The sequence below is a fragment of the Arachis stenosperma genome, chromosome 6, assembly GCF_014773155.1.
Source record: "Arachis stenosperma cultivar V10309 chromosome 6, arast.V10309.gnm1.PFL2, whole genome shotgun sequence".
NCBI classification, from domain to species: domain Eukaryota; kingdom Viridiplantae; phylum Streptophyta; class Magnoliopsida; order Fabales; family Fabaceae; genus Arachis; species Arachis stenosperma.
The window spans coordinates 69887920-69905068 of NC_080382.1; positions in this window are offsets into that span (position 1 = coordinate 69887920).

Genomic DNA, 17149 nt, shown 5'->3' on the forward strand with positions numbered 1-17149 from the left:
CACTTTATTGTAAATCCTAGGGAGAATGACCCGAGGTTTAAATACTTCGGTTTATAGATTTTAGGGGTTTGTACTTGTGACAAACAAATTTTTGTATGAGAGGATTATTGTTGGTTTAGAGACTATACTTCGACGAGATTTCATTTGTAAAATTCTATACCATCAAAAATCCAATCGTCAAAATGGCGCCGTTGCCGGGGATTTGCAATGGTGTTATGTTATTGGTTATTGTACATATGTGAATATTGTGAATATGTTTGTCTTTTGCTTGTTTGTTAGTTTTTGTTAGGTTTAGGACTTCGTTGCTTATCTCTGTTAATTTTTGTTTTCTTTGCTATTATGAATTCTCATCCTCACTTTGGCTATGAGTTTGGCTCAAATTATGTTGTAAGAAATGGGAACTACAATGGTAATATGCATCAAGGATTTGGGCACAACCAAAGATGGGAAGAGCCTCAAGGGATTGATCAACCTTCTTGGCAACAACCTCCAACTCCTTATGGGTATAACTCTTATCCTAATGCATATCAATCTAATGGATGTGGTAACCCTTATTGTGATTGTCAACAACCACTACCACATGCCTATGAACTACCCACTCAACATGATTTTGAACCACCTTGCTCACAAGCCCCATATCACCAAAACCCTCCATATGACCCCAATCCTTATCCACCATACCCACCACCTTATGAGCCATATGAACCATACATGGAACCACCACCATTCCAACACAATTACTCTCAAGAACCACCTCAATGCACACCATCTCCATACCCTTACCAAGAAGAACCACCTTCCTACTATGAACCCTCTCTCCAAAATAATGAACCCTCTTACCCACCCCAAGTCCCAATAGATGACTCTCTCACATTGCTACTTCAAGGATAAGCGGATATGCAAAGGAACACCCTAGAGTTTGTGACTAACTTGACCAAGGTAATGTCTACCTTAGCCTACAAATTTTTGAACACTCAAGGTGCTTCCGTGGCCACATGTGAAGAATCCATTGAAGATCATAGCATGAAGGAGAGATTGGAAAACCCGGTGGAAAATGAGGGAGGCTATTTTGTATTAGAGCAATTGGAGGAGCCTATGGTTATTGAAGAAAAGGAAGAAGTGGTTGAAGATTTAGGAGACGTTGAGAGTCCATGGGAATGTACCATCATGGAAAACTCTTCCAAGAAGCTTGACATTGATGTTGAGGAGGGTGCGCAACCTCCAAAGCACATCATGGTTGAAGACTTTGAAGAGGTTGATCAAGAGATGGATTCAATTATTGATGAGTTCCTATCCACAATTGAATCCTCTCCCATTGAGCTTGACATAAAGGGTAAGGAAGAAGATACCTCACCTCCCATACCCTTGGTAAACCACGAAGAAAATATTAAATTGGAAGGAAGCTACCAAGAGGAAGAGGTTGAAGTTGATATAAGTTGTCAAGAGGTGGAAGTTACAAGGGAAGAGCACAAGAGCGTAGACATCGCAATAGCTAAGTGTGGGGAGGTCCCCCTTCCCAAGCCACCATCACCTAACATAACATTCAAGTGGGTAAAATTTCTATCCCTAAGCTTCACTTTCTCACTTGAATATGGGTTGATTGAAAATGATGGTCAACTTAGAGCTCTTTGTGGAGTTAAGAGTAAGAGGGAGTGGTGTAATGGTTGGAAAGAGAATGTTAGGCTCATTAAGGTTAAACCCTCAAGGCATAAATACTATGGTTGGAGGAATGCTAAATTGTATGGGTCTAGAAGGAGAATTTGGTGCATAAAGGAGAATTCTATATGCCTACCACCCAAGTTGAATCATGATGATCAACTAGAAGATGGGTGTGAAAATAAGATATGGGATCCCGGATCACAATATGAAGACCGATTTTGGGAGCTCATATCTTGGGTAGAACTTTGCCCAAGTTTGGTGAAGATGGTTGGAAATTCTGTCAACCAATTGAGAAGCAAAGATCCTTGGAGATTCAAGGATGAGTACAAACATAAGCCACCATGACAATAAGCTCCTCAAATGTCCAACTTAAGGACTTAAACTAAAAGTGCTAGGTGGGAGACACCCCACCATGGTAAACTCGTTCCATCCTCTTTTAGTTTTGTTTAATAAGTGATTTGAGTTGCCATTATAGGTAGATTTTCATTTCATATTGATTTGTTTGTAAAGATTGGTTGTTAGTATGTTGTATTCATTAGTAGTAGATGAATAAATTCTAAAATCAAATTGCATTTTTGTGAATTGTTTGATATTTGATTGAATAAAGAAGAGTTTTGGACATTATAGGGAACTCTTGGGCATTTTTTCTGCTTTTTGGGCAAAAAAAAAAAACGGCCATGGGCGCGCAAGCACGCTGTGCGTGCGCGCGCACATTGCACTTCTGCAACTTCTGGTACAAAAACCAGAGAGTTGTGCGCGCGTTGTGCCAGCATTGTGCTGGGAGCACAAGCTCATCCACGCGTAAGCGCGCTGTGCGCGCGCGCGCGGATTGTCCCAACCTCATCCACGTATAAGCGCGCTGTGCGCGCGCGCGCGGATTTGCTCCCTGCTTTTCCCCTTCCTCCTTTCTCCTTCTTTCCTCTTCTCTTCTTCTTTCTTTCTCATTTTTTTTTCTTCTTCCTCTCTTGAAAGATTTTTTTTCTTTTCTCTTTTAATATAAAAAAAAAGAAAAATTTTTTAATAATAAAAAAATATATACTAAATAAATAAATAAATAAATAAATAAAATACTAAAAAAAGAAATTTTAAAAATATACAAAAAAAAAATTTTTTTTCTCTTCTTCCATTTTCTTTTGTCTATTACATTTGCATACTTTTATTCTTTGCATTTTAATTTTGTTTCTATAATTTGTTCTCATTTTATTTTCTAAATTTCTCATTTTAATAATGGTGTTGAATTCTCTCACTCAATTGTTGAGAATTTCTTGCATTTGTTTTGGTGCTTCATGACTTGTTACATTAATTGTAATATTTGTCAACACACAAGATTAGTGCTTTAGTCCTTCCTAATTCATTACCCTTTGTTTTTTTCTTGTACCGCTTCATCATTGAGTTAGGATAGAATCAAATGCTTTTCATTCGTATCACTAATCTTGTTTGTATCAATTCTTATTTGATCTTGATGCTCAATATACTCTCCATGCTTTAACTTTACTCTTGCATCAAGTATTAGTTAATATGCCATTGGCTTATATTGTTTTCTCTTTTACATGCTTACCTACCATGTAGTGTGAGAATCATACTCTTATTTGGCATTAGCCCCCGTCTATGCTCTAATTGCCTTGATATCCTTGTTATAGGCTTAATTTTCTTTCCTTTTCTTTCCTTTTAGGTTGGCCACCAGCAAAGGGAAAAAGGAAGAGTTTCTAAATGGGGCAACAAACAAGTCATCCGCACAACCTTTTGAAGGAGCTCATCAATTGTAGCAACCCGTCCACCTTGCTCTTCTTCACATGCACCGAGGACGGTGCAATCTTCAAGTGTGGGGAGGTCGTTCGACCGATCTCCATGGGTAACAATTTCCTTTTTCAACACCAATGTTAGCTAGCTATTGCATTGCATGATAGGTTGCATGTTAAGTTAGAATTTATACATATTTTACCACTTCTCTCCTATTAGGACTACTTGGTTAGGGTGATGATTTCTTTTCCAAGAAACTGTTTTAGGGCACCCTACCAATTTGAAAAAGAAAAATTTTTGTTGAACTCGCTTGAAAGAATGTATTTTGGAACATGGTTTTGAGCTGAGAACACAAGCAAGTGAGATTTGAGCCTAATGATGTGGTTACATCTTATAACCACTTATTTTTCCTTCTTGTGTGCATTATTCTCTTCCTATGATTGTAACCTTCGATTTGTTTGATTCTTTATATCCATTATTTTGTGTATTCATGCATTTATATGATTGAGGCCATCATTTCATTAGCTCACTTACCCAAATGGCCTTATCTTTTATCTTCCTTTGTTAGCCAACTTTGAGCCTACGCTTAACCCACTTATTCTTATTTTAGCACATTACAAGCCTTAAAGCGGAAAACAATGAATGTCCTTTATTTGGATCTTTGATTGGCTTAGGCTAGTGAGTGTGAGTGTCATCCAAGAGTGGGAAGACTTTGGGACATTGGTTGGGATAAAAGGGTGTTTGTGTTTTGTATTTTTATATTGGGGAATTGGGTACATGCTCATGTATTGATTAAATGTATAGACCTTATGCATTGATGTTCTTGTATATAGTTTGAAAAAAGAAAAGAAATAAAAGTTAAAAAGAAAAAAAAAGAAAAAGAAAAGAAAAGAAAATGTATATAGAAAAAAGAAAGAAAAAGAAAAGCAATAAAGGGGACAAAATGCCCCAAAGTGAAGCTCAATAAGAATCAATGCATAAGTGTTGTGAAATGAAAAGAAAATGCATGAGTATGTGAAAAAGTGAGGAATGGGTAGTTAGGTTAGTACTTAATTGTATAGGTCATTATATAGGTTAGGTGGGAAAGTTTAAGTTAATCAAAGATTCAAATCCTAAGTCCACTAGCCATATATGATCCTACCTTGACCCTAGCCCCATTACAACCTAAGGAAAAGACCTCATGATAATTGTATGCATGCATTGAATAGTTGTTGATTGTTAGATGAAAAACAAATCCTGGAAAGCATGATTAGGGGAGAATTGAGAGAATCAACCCCAAACACCGAGTGACTAGAGTGCAAACACTCCCGGTGAGGGTTCGATGCTCAATTCCTTGATTCCCGGCTTTCATGAGCGTTCTTCTCGCAAGTCTATTTGAACTTCATTTCCACACTTGAATTGGTAGGATTCATGAATCGTCATATGACCTTAGCCTTACCCATTTATACATGCACTTGGAGGATTGATTTATTTTTAACCAAGTAGGTAAAACCATTTTGCATTTAGTTGCATATAGTTTAGGTTGCATATAGCTCATTTACATAGAATAAATGTTGATGCCCTTTGCTTTCTCTTGGCTTAAGCATGAGGACATGCTTGGTTTAAGTGTGGGGAGGTTGACAAACCCCAATTTGACGGTTTATCTTGTATTGAATTTAGGGGATTTTATCACCTTTTACCCACATTTATTCAATGAAATAGCATGGTTTTGTATATTCTCCTTTAATTGTGCTTAAGAGTGAAAACATGCTTTTTAGGTCTTAAAATAGATAAATATAATTTACCTTGATTCCATTAGATGCCTTGATATGTTTGTTAAGTGATTTCAGATTTAAGAGGCAAAGATTGGATTAAAGGAATGAAGAAAAAGCATGTAAAGTTGGAGAACTCATGAAGAAATGAAAGAACCGGAAAGCTGTCAAGCCGACCTCTTTGCACTTAAACGACCATAACTTGAGCTACAGAGGTCCAAATGATGCGGTTCCAGTTGGGTTGGAAAGCTAACATCTAGGGCTTTGAAATGATATAAATTTTGCCATATGTTGCTTCGCGTTCAGGGGCGCGCACGCGCACTTTGCGCGCGCGCGCCGATTCTGTCCGTGGCCCACTTTAATGAAATCGTCCCCAGCGGTTTTAGGAGCCTTGTGGGCCCAATCCAACTCATTTCTGATGCTATTTAAGTCAAGTAATTGAAGGGGAATCAACATACTTTAGATACTTTTGATCATTATCTTAGTTTTAGGAGTTAGAGTTAGTTTTAGAGAGAGAAGCTCTCTCTTCTCTCTAGGATTAGGAATTAGGGTTAGATTAGGATCTCATAATTCTAGGTTTAATTCAAGTCTCCTTCTACTTCTACCTTCAAGTGGTGATTGCTACACTTTGGTTCTTCTTTCTATCCCTATCCTCTTGTTGTAATTTCTCTTATTTTGTTTCTAGGTTTTGTAATTGAGATATTCTTGTTCTTTTGTTTTCTTTTAATAATGCAATTTGAGATAATTCATGTGATTGTGATGTTGTTGATTGTTGTTTTGTTAATTCTTTGTAATTGTTGGTTGTTGATTCCTTTTATTCTTACAAATAAAAATGCTTTCTTTCATTACCCTCCAAGTGTTTGATGAAATGCTTGAGAGGATGTTAGAGTAGGATTTTATGTTCTTGGCTTGAGAAGGTAACTTAGGATTTCTTGAGTCACTAGTGTCCAATCGATTGCTAGTTGATAGCCATTAACTCTAGCCTTCATTAATCCAATTAGTGGAAAGCTAGGACTTATGGACTAGGATTGATATAACTCACTTGACTTTCCTTTGTTAATTGATTTAAGGATGACTAAGTGGGATTAATCCTTGCAACTACCATACTTGTGGCTAGTGATAATGATGAAGACCCTTGACAACCAAATCTTGCCAAGACCATTTTGTTAATAAAGTTTTCTTACCATTTACTATTCATGTTTCTCCTCTAAAACCCCAAATATAACTCACAACCAATAACAAAACACTTTATTGTAAATCCTAGGGAGAATGACCCGAGGTTTAAATACTTCGGTTTATAGATTTTAGGGGTTTGTACTTGTGACAAACAAATTTTTGTATGAGAGGATTATTGTTGGTTTAGAGACTATACTTCGACGAGATTTCATTTGTAAAATTCTATACCATCAAAAATCCAATCGTCATTATCCGATGAATAAAAAAATAAAAAAATATTATTAAAAATTAAAAATTTTAAAAAACTAAATTTTTTATTTCTGAATGTTTAAATTTTATGATTAAATTTATTTATTTAAATTAAAAAATAAAATAAAGTCTAGCAATATCTAGTAAACAACATATTTGTAAATTTATTTTTTTTACTTTTTAAGTTAAAAAAATAATTTCTTTTCCAATAGTAAAAAATATAAAATTCCAACAATATCTAAAAAATAAAAGAATTTAAAAAATTTAAATTTGTTAAATTAATTTATTCTAAATTTGTGAACAAGTGCAACTAAAAAAAGTCAATTGTCCGTGTGTAGCATTATCCAATGAATAAAAAAATGAAAAAATATTATTAAAAAATAAAAAAATTTAAAAAACTAAGATTTTTATTTATGATTTTTTAAATTATATTATTAGTTTTTTTATTTAAATTAAAAAAATAAAATAAATTCCAGCAATATCTCGTAAACAGCAGATCTATAAATTTGTTATTTTTTTACTTTTTAAACTAAAAAATTAAATTTTTTTCTAATAGTAAAAAAATAAAAAATTCTAAAAATATCCATAAAATAAAAAATTGAAAAATTTTAAATTTTTTAAATTAATTTATTCTTAATTTTTGAACAAGTGCAGCTAAAAAAAAGTCAATTGTTCGGTGATGACATGTCATCATGTCATGTTTTCCTATGCTTTTTCTTTGTTTTTTTTATAGGTTTTATGCACTTTCTTGAGTTACAAGTAAGCCATTTGGGTAGAAATTCATGTTTCCTTAGATTCAATCAACCATGGATGAATTGATGCATTTTCATGAGTTTTTGTGCAATAATTGCTTATATATCAAGAAGAAGAAGAACTCTCATTATTATAGCATAGCTTTGATGCAATTGTTGATTGATGATAGGTGGAAAGAGGCTTGGAAGAAGGTTGAAGAAAAGGGGACAGCAAGGGGCAAGAAGAAGGATCACGTTTGAGCTCAAGTTTGCCTCAAACTTGGACTCAAACGTGAGGAAGAGTGCAACCACAGCCTGAAGGGGTATACTTCTAACAAGAATAACTTGAGCTACAGAGCTCCAAATGAGGTGATTCAAAAAGAAATGGAAAGTAGGAATCGAGAGCTTTCCAAGCATATATGGCACTGCATGGTGAACACTAAAATTGAGGGAGAAAACTGCCCCGAAATGTGCACAAACGAACATGGTGTCAACCTGCAGTGAAGCCAACTGACCTCTGCACCTTCGATGGAGTATAACTCGAGCTGTTAAGCTCCAAACTATGCGCTCCCAATGGCATTGGAAAGTAGACATTCAGGACTTTCCAACAATATATAATAGTATGGGGTGAACAATGCGTTTGAGCCTCCAGAATCTGGCGTTTTCGACCACGTTTGCGGCAAACGTCACCTCAAACGTTGCACACCAAAGCCAGCGACCCTGTCCCCTTCAAAGGAGCATAACTTGAGTTGTAGATGTCCAATTGAGGTGATTCCAATTGGGTTAGAAAGCTGACATTTAGAGCTTTCTAACCATATATAATATTCTATAGTAGACATGAAATTAGAAACGTTGACAAGAGGACAAAAAAGCGTCCCAAGACTTGAACCCCAACGCCTGAGCCTCACGTTTGCGCCAAAGTTTGAGGCAAACGTGAGGCCAAACGTTTCTTGAATGGCTGCCTGGGAGGAGTCTCACGTTTGCGCCAACGTTTGAGGCAAACGTGAGGCCAAACGTTGCTAGATGAATGCCCTGGAGGAAGCCCACGCCTGCGCCAACATTTGACCTCAAACGTGAGGTCAAACGCCAATGACAGCAAATGGCCTTCTGCATAATGCCACACACGAAGACGTTTGAGTCAACGTTTGCCTCAAACGTTGACTCAAACGTAAATACCCCAAGGTCCAAATTGCAAGCAGATTTCTTCTCAAGACTAAGGCCATCCGGATCCATATTCAACCCAATTCCACTACAAAGCAAGCAAAGCCCAATTGACATCACTCAAAGGCACAAGGATCAGTTAGATTAGGATTTTTTTATTTTGAAATTTAATTTGTTTTAAATTTCATTTTCATTTTGTAAAAGCCTATATAAAGGCATTGGTTTCATTTCACTAGAGGAGGTTGGCTCTAATAGAGAGCATAGGAGGCTAGCTCCAATAGGGAGTTTTGCACTCTTTAGTTTTCATTGTGCTCTCTCTTTTAGTTTTCATTTCTGTTTTGAATTGTGGATTGAGAATCGAAGGAATTCTGTTTCAATTTTGATCTACAATTTCTCTTGTTATTCTTCGGCAAAATTTCAGTGCATTGTGACTTGGATCTAGAGTTTTCATTCATTGCTTTCATCTTTAATTTCCTCTGCAAATTGTTCTCTGTTGGATCAAGGAAGGGCTTGAGATCTAGACTTGATTTTCTAGTCTCATTGAGCCCCTGAGATCTTCAATTTCTCTTTCGGATTTCACAATTGAGTTGAATTTACTTGCTGTTTGATTCTTCAAGTGATTTTTCTTTTCTGCTTAAGATTCGCTGCAACCCATTTCATATTATGGATCTTTGATTGTTTGCACTTTGAATTCTCTTGTTTAACTTTGAATCCCAGCACCCAATTTCCTTTATTCATCCTGCAATTTACATTTCTAGTTACTTGATCTATTGCTCTCTTTAATTCCCCTGCTCCCACTTCCCTTTACGTTAAATGCAATTTACCTTCCTTGTCATTTAAGATTCTGCCAATTTACATTCCTTGCTCTTTACGTTTCTTGTCATTTACTTTCTGCAACTTTAAATTTCTTGTCATTTACATTCTGTTGGTTACTCTTCACACAATCCATCAATGTTAGCTTGACTAAACTAATCACCCACTAAAGTTTCTTGATCCATCAATCCCTGTGGGATCGACCTCACTCTAAGTAAGTTATTACTACTTGATGCGACCCGGTATACTTGCCGGTGAGTTTTGTGTCGGATCGTTTTCCGCACATCATTCGGATGTAGCATTATCCCGTGAATAAAAAAGATAAATTATTAAAAAAAAAAAAATTTTAAAAAACCAAATTTTTTATTTTTGAATTTTTAAATTATATGATTAAATTTTTTTATTTAAATTAAACAATATAATAAACTCCAGCAATATCCAGTAAACAACAAATCTGTAAATTTATTATTTTTTTTACTTTTTAAACTAAAAAATTAATTTTTTTTCTAATAGTAAAAAATAAAAAATTCTAAAAATATCAAAAAAATAAAAAAATTGAAAAATTTTAAAATTTTAAAATTAGTTTATTCTTAATTTGTGAACAAGTGTAGCTAAAGAAAGGTCAACTGTCCGGGTGTAGCATTATCCGGTGAATAAAAAAATAAAAAAATACTATTAAAAAATTAAAAATTTCAAAAAACTAAATTTTTTATTTCTGAATGTTTAAATTTATTTATTTAAATTAAAAAATAAAATAAAGTCTAGCAATATCTAGTAAACAACATATCTGTAAATTTATTTTTTTTACTTTTTAAGTTAAAAAAATAATTTCTTTTCTAATAGTAAAAAATATAAAATACCAACAATATCTAAAAAATAAAAGAATTTAAAAATTTTAAATTTGTTAAATTAATTTATTCTAAATTTGTGAACAAGTGCAGCTAAAAAAAAGTCAATTGTCCGTGTGTAGCATTGTCCAATGAATAAAAAAATGAAAAAATATTATTAAAAAATAAAAAATTTTAAAAAACTAAGTTTTTTATTTATGAATTTTTAAATTATATTATTAATTTTTTATTTAAATTAAAAATAAAATAAATTCCAGCAATATCTCGTAAACATGCAGATCTGTAAATTTGTTATTTTTTTACTTTTTAAACTAAAAAATTAATTTTTTTTCTAATAGTAAAAAATTAAAAAATTCTAAAAATATCCAAAAAATAAAAAATTGAAAAATTTTAAAATTTTAAATTTATTTATTCTTAATTTGTGAACAAGTGTAGCTAAGAAAATGTCAATTGTTCGGGTGTAGCATTATACGGTGAATAAAAAAAATATATTATTAAAAAAATAAAAAATTTTAAAAAACTCAATTTTTTGTTTTTGAATTTTTAAATGATATGATTAAATTATTTTTATTTAAATTAAAAAATAAAATAAAGTCCAGCTATATCTAGTAAACAACAGATCTGTAAATTTATTATCTTTTTACTTTTTAAACAAAAAATATAATTTATTTTAATATTAAAAAAATAAAAAATTATAACAATATCCAAGAGAATAAAAAAATTGAAAAATTTCAAATTTTTTAAACTAAGTTATTCTTAATTTTTGAACAAGTGCAGCTAAAAAAAAGTCAACTCTCTAGGTGCAGCATTATCCCATGAATAAAAAAATAAAAAAATATTATGAAAAAATTAAAAATTTTAAAATATTAAATTCTTTTTTCATTTTTAAAATATATGATTAAATTTTTTTTATTTAAATTAGAAAACTAAAATAAAATCAAGATATATATAGTAAATAACAGATTTGTAAATTTATTATTTTTTTTAATTTTTAAACCAAGAAAAAAATAATTTTTTTTCTAATAATAATAAAATAAAAAATTATAAGAATATATAAAAAATAAAAAATGGAAAAAATATTAAAATTTTAAAATTAATTTATTCTTAATTTGTGAACAAGTGAAGTTAAAAAAAAGTCAACTGTCCGTGTGTAGCTTTATCTGATGAATAAAAAAATAAAAAAATATTATTAAAAAATTAAAATTTTAAAAGACTAAATTTTTTATTTTTTAATTTTTAAATTATATGATTAAATTTTTTAATTTAAATTAAAAAAATAAAATAAATTCCAGCAATATCTCGTAAACAACAGATCTGTAAATTTGTTATTTTTTTACTTTTTAAACTAAAAAATTAAATTTTTTTCTAATAGTAAAAAAATAAAAAATTCTAAAAATATCCATAAAATAAAAAAATTAAAAAATTTTTAATTTTTTAAATTAATTTATTCTTAATTTTGGAACAAGTGCAGCTAAAAAAAAGTCAATTGTTCGGGTGAAGCATTATCCCATGAATAAAAAAAGATATATTATTAAAAAAATTAAAAAATTTAAAAATTAATTTTTTATCTTTGAATTTTTAAATTATATGATTAAATTTTTTTATTTAAATTAAAAAATAAAATAAACTCCAGCAATATCCAGTAAACAACAAATCTGTAAATTTATTATTTTTTTACATTTTAAACTAAAAAATTAAATTTTTTCTAATAGTAAAAAAATAAAAAATTCTAAGAATATCAAAAAATAAAAAATTGAAAATTTTCAAATTTTTTACATTAGTTTATTCTGAATTTGTGAACAAGTGCAGCTAAAAAAAACTCAACTCTCCGGGTGTAGCATTATCCGGTGAATAAAAAAATAAAAAATATTATTAAAAAACTAAAAATTTTAAAAAACTAAATTTTTTATTTTTTAATTTTTAAATTATATGATTAATTTTTGAATTTAAATTAAAAAATAAAATAAATTCCAGCAATATCTCGTAAACAACAAATCTATAAATTTGTTATTTTTTTTTACTTTTTAAACTAAAAAAATTATTTTTTTCTAAAAGTAAAAAAATAAAAAATTTAAAAAATATCCATAAAATAAAAAATGGAAAAATTTTAAATTTTTTAAATTAATTTATTCTTAATTTTTGAACAAGTGTAGCTAAAAAAAAGTCAATTATTCGGGTGTAGCATTATCCCGTGAATAAAAAAAGATATATTATTAAAAAAATAAAAAATTTTAAAAAACTAAATTTTTTATTTTTGAATTTTTAAATTATATGATTAAATTTTTTTATTTAAATTAAAAAATAAAATAAAGTCTAGCAATATCTAGTAAACAACATATCTGTAAATTTATTTTTTTTAATTTTTATGTTAAAAAAATAATTTCTTTTCTAATAGTAAAAAAATATAAAATTCAACCAATATGTAAAAATAAAAGAATTTAAAAATTTTAAATTTGTTAAATTAATTTATTCTAAATTTATGAACAAGTGCAGCTAAAAAAAGTCAATTGTCCGTGTGTAGCATTATCCAATGAATAAAAAAATGAAAAAATATTATTAAAAGATAAAAAAATTTAAAAACTAAGTTTTTTATTTATGATTTTTTAAATTATATTATTAATTTTTTATTTAAATTAAAAAAATAAAATAAATTCCAGCAATATCTCGTAAACAGAAGATCTGTAAATTTGTTATTTTTTTACTTTTTAAACTAAAAAATTAAATTTTGTTCTAATAGTAAAAAAATAAAAAATTCTAAAAATATCCATAAAATAAAAAAATTGAAAAATTTTTAATTTTTTAAATTAATTTATTCTTAATTTTTGAACAAGTGCAGCTAAAAAAAGTCAATTGTTCGGGTGTAGCATTATCCCGTGAATAAAAACAGATATATTATTAAAAAAATTAAAAATTTTAAAAAACTAAATTTTTTATTTTTGAATTTTTAAATGATATGATTAAATTATTTTTATTTAAATTAGAAAAATAAAATAAAGCCCAGCTATATCTAGTAAACAACAGATTTGTAAATATATTATCTTTTTACTTTTTAAACAAAAAATATAACTTATTTTAACATTAAAAAAATAAAAAATTATAACAATATCCAAAAGAATAAAAAATTGAAAAATTTCAAATTTTTTAAATTAATTTATTCTTAATTTTTGAATAAGTGCAGCTAAAAATAAGTCAACTCTCTGAGTGTAGCATTATCCGGTGAATAAAAAAATAAAAAATATTATTAAAAAATTAAAAATTTTAAAATATTAAATTTTTTTTCCATTTTTAAATTATATGATTAAATTTTTTTATTTAAATTAGAAAACTAAAATAAAATCAAGCTATATATAGTAAACAACAGATTTGTAAATTTATTATTTTTTTATTTTTAAACCAAGAAAAAAATAAATTTTTTTCTAATAATAATAAAATAAAAGATTATAAGAATATCTAAAAAATAAAAAAATGGAAAAATTTTAAAATTTTAAAATTAATTTATTCTTGATTTGTGAATAAGTGTAGCTAAAAAAAGTCAACTGTCCGTGTGTAGTATTATCTGATGAATAAAAAAATAAAAAAATATTATTAAAAAAATTAAAAATTTTAAAAGACTAAATTTTTTATTTTTTAATTTTTAAATCATATGATTAAATTTTTTTACTTAAATTAAAAAAATAAAATAAATTCCAGCAATATCTCGTAAACAACAGATTTGTAAATTTGTTATTTTTTTACTTTTTATACTAAAAAATTAAATTTTTTTCTAATAGTAAAAAAATAAAAAATTCTAAAAATATCCATAAAATTAAAAAAATTGAAAAATTTTAAATTTTTAAAATTAATTTATTCTTAATTTTTGAACAAGTGCAGCTAAAAAAAAGTCAATTATTCAGGTGTAGCATTATCCCGTGAATAAAAAAAGATATATTATTAAAAAAATTAAAAAAATTAAAAAAACTAAATTTTTTATTTTTGAATTTTTAAATTATATGATTAAATTTTTGTATTTAAATTAAAATATAAAATAAACTCTAGCAATATCCAGTAAACAACAAATCTGTAAATTTTTTTTTTACTTTTTAAACTAAAAAATTAAATTTTTTCTAATAGTAAAAAAATAAAAAATTCTAACAATATCAAAAAAATAAAAAAATTGAAAAGTTTTAAATTTTTTAAATTAGTTTATTCTTAATTTGTGAACAAGTGCAGCTAAAAAAGGTCAATTGTCCGGTGTAGCATTATCCGGTGAATAAAAAAATAAAAAAATATTATTAAAAAATTAAAAATTTTAAAAAACTAAATTTTTTATTTCTGAATGTTTAAATTTTATGATTAAATTTATTTATTTAAATTAAAAAATAAAATAAAGTCTAGCAATATCTACTAAACAACATATCTATAAATTTTTTTTTTACTTTTTAAGTTAAAAAAATAACTTCTTTTCTAATGGTAAAAAAATATAAAATTCCTACAATATCTAAAAAATAAAAGAATTTAAAAATTTTGAATTTGTTAAATTAATTTATTCTAAATTTGTGAACAAGTGCAGCTAAAAAAAAGTCAATTGTCCGTGTGTAGCATTCTCCAATGAATAAAAAAATGAAAAAATATTATTAAAAAATAAAAAATTTTAAAAAACTAAGTTTTTTATTTATGAATTTTTAAATTATATTATTAATTTTTTATTTAAATTAAAAAAATAAAATAAATTCCAGCAATATCTCGTAAACAGCAGATCTGTAAATTTGTTATTTTTTTACTTTTTAAACTAAAAAATTAAATTTTTTTCTAATAGTAAAAAAATAAAAAATTCTAAAAATATCCATAAAATAAAAAATTGAAAAATTTTTAATTTTTTAAATTAATTTATTCTTAATTTTGGAACAAGTGCAGCTAAAAAAAAGTCAATTGTTCGGGTGAAGCATTATCCCATGAATAAAAAAAGATATATTATTAAAAAAATTAAAAAATTTAAAAAATTAATTTTTTATTTTTGAATTTTTAAATTATATGATTAAATTTTTTTATTTAAATTAAAAAATAAAATAAACTCCAGCAATATCCAGTAAACAACAAATCTGTAAATTTATTATTTTTTTACTTTTTAGACTAAAAAATTAAATTTTTTCTAATAGTAAAAAAATAAAAAATTCTAATAATATCAAAACAATAAAAAAATTGAAAAATTTTAAATTTTTTAAATTAGTTTATTCTTAATTTGTGAACAAGTGTAGCTAAAAAAAAGTCAACTGTCCGGGTGTAGCTTTATCCGGTGAATAAAAAAATAAAAAAATATTATTAAAAAATTAAAAATTTTAAAAAACTAAATTTTTTATTTCTGAATGTTTAAATCTTATGATTAAATTTTTTTATTTAAATTAAAAAATAAAATAAAGTCTAGCAATATCTAGTAAACAACATATCTGTAAATTTATTTTTTTTTTACATTTTAAGTTAAAAAAATAATTTCTTTTCTAATAGTAAAAAAATATAAAATTCCAACAATATCTAAAAAATAAAAGAATTTAAAAATTTTAAATTTGTTAAATTAATTTATTCTAAATTTGTGAACAAGTGCAGCTAAAAAAAAGTCAATTGTCCGTGTGTAGCATTATCCAATGAATAAAAAAATAAAAAAATATTATTAAAAAAAAAATTTTAAAAAACTAAGTTTTTTATTTATGAATTTTTAAATTATATTATTAATTTTTTATTTAAATTAAAAAAAAAATAAATTCCAGCAATATCTCGTAAATAACAGATCTGTAAATTTGTTATTTTTGGTGTTTTAAACCAAAAAATTAAATTTTTTTCTAATAGTAAAAAAATAAAAAATTCTTGAAATATCCATAAAATAAAAAAAATTGAAAAATTTTAAATTTTTTAAAATAATTTATTCTTAATTTTTGAACAAGTGCAGCTAAAAAATTCAGTTGTTCGGGTGTAGCATTATCCCGTGAATAAAAAAAGATATATTATTAAAAAAATTAAAAATTTTAAAAAACTAAATTTTTTATTTTTGAATTTTTAAATTATATGAATAAATTTTTTATTTAAATTAAAAAAATAAAATAAACTCCAGCAATATCCGGTAAACAACAAATCTGTAAATTTATTATTTTTTTACTTTTTAAAGTAAAAAATTAAATTTTTTCTAATAGTAAAAAAATAAAAAATTCTAATAATATCAAAAAAATAAAAAAATTGAAAAATTTTAAATTTTTTAAATTAGTTTATTCTTAATTTGTGAACAAGTGTAGCTAAAAAAAGTCAACTGTCCGGGTGTAGCATTATCCGGTGAATAAAAAAATAAAAAAATATTATTAAAAAATTAAAAATTTTAAAAAACTAAATTTTTTATTTCTGAATGTTTAAATTTTATGATTAAATTTTTTTATTTAAATTAAAAAATAAAATAAAGTCTAGCAATATCTAGTAAACACCATATCTGTAAATTTGTTTTTTTTTTTATTTTATAAGTTAAAAAAATAATTTCTTTTATAATAGTAAAAAATAATAACATTCCAACAATATCTAAAAAATAAAAGAATTTAAAAATTTTAAATTTGTTAAATTAATTTATTCTAAATTTGTGAACAAGTACAGCTAAAAAAAAGTCAATTGTCCGTGTGTAGCATTATCCAATGAATAAAAAAATGAAAAAATATTATTAAAAAATAAAATTTTTTTAAAAAACTAAGTTTTTTATTTATGAATTTTTAAATTATATTATTAATTTTTTATTTAAATTAAAAAATAAAATAAATTCCAGCAATATCTCGTAAACAACAGATCTGTAAATTTGTTATTTTTTACGTTTTAAACTAAAAAATTAAATTTTTTTCTAATAGTAAAAAAATAAAAAATTCTTAAAATATCCATAAAATAAAAAAATTGAAAAATTTTTAATTTTTTAAATTAATTTATTCTTAATTTTTGAACAAGTGAAGCTAAAAAAAGTCAATTGTTCGGGTGTAGCATTATCCCGTGAATAAAAAAAGATATATTATTAAAAAAATTA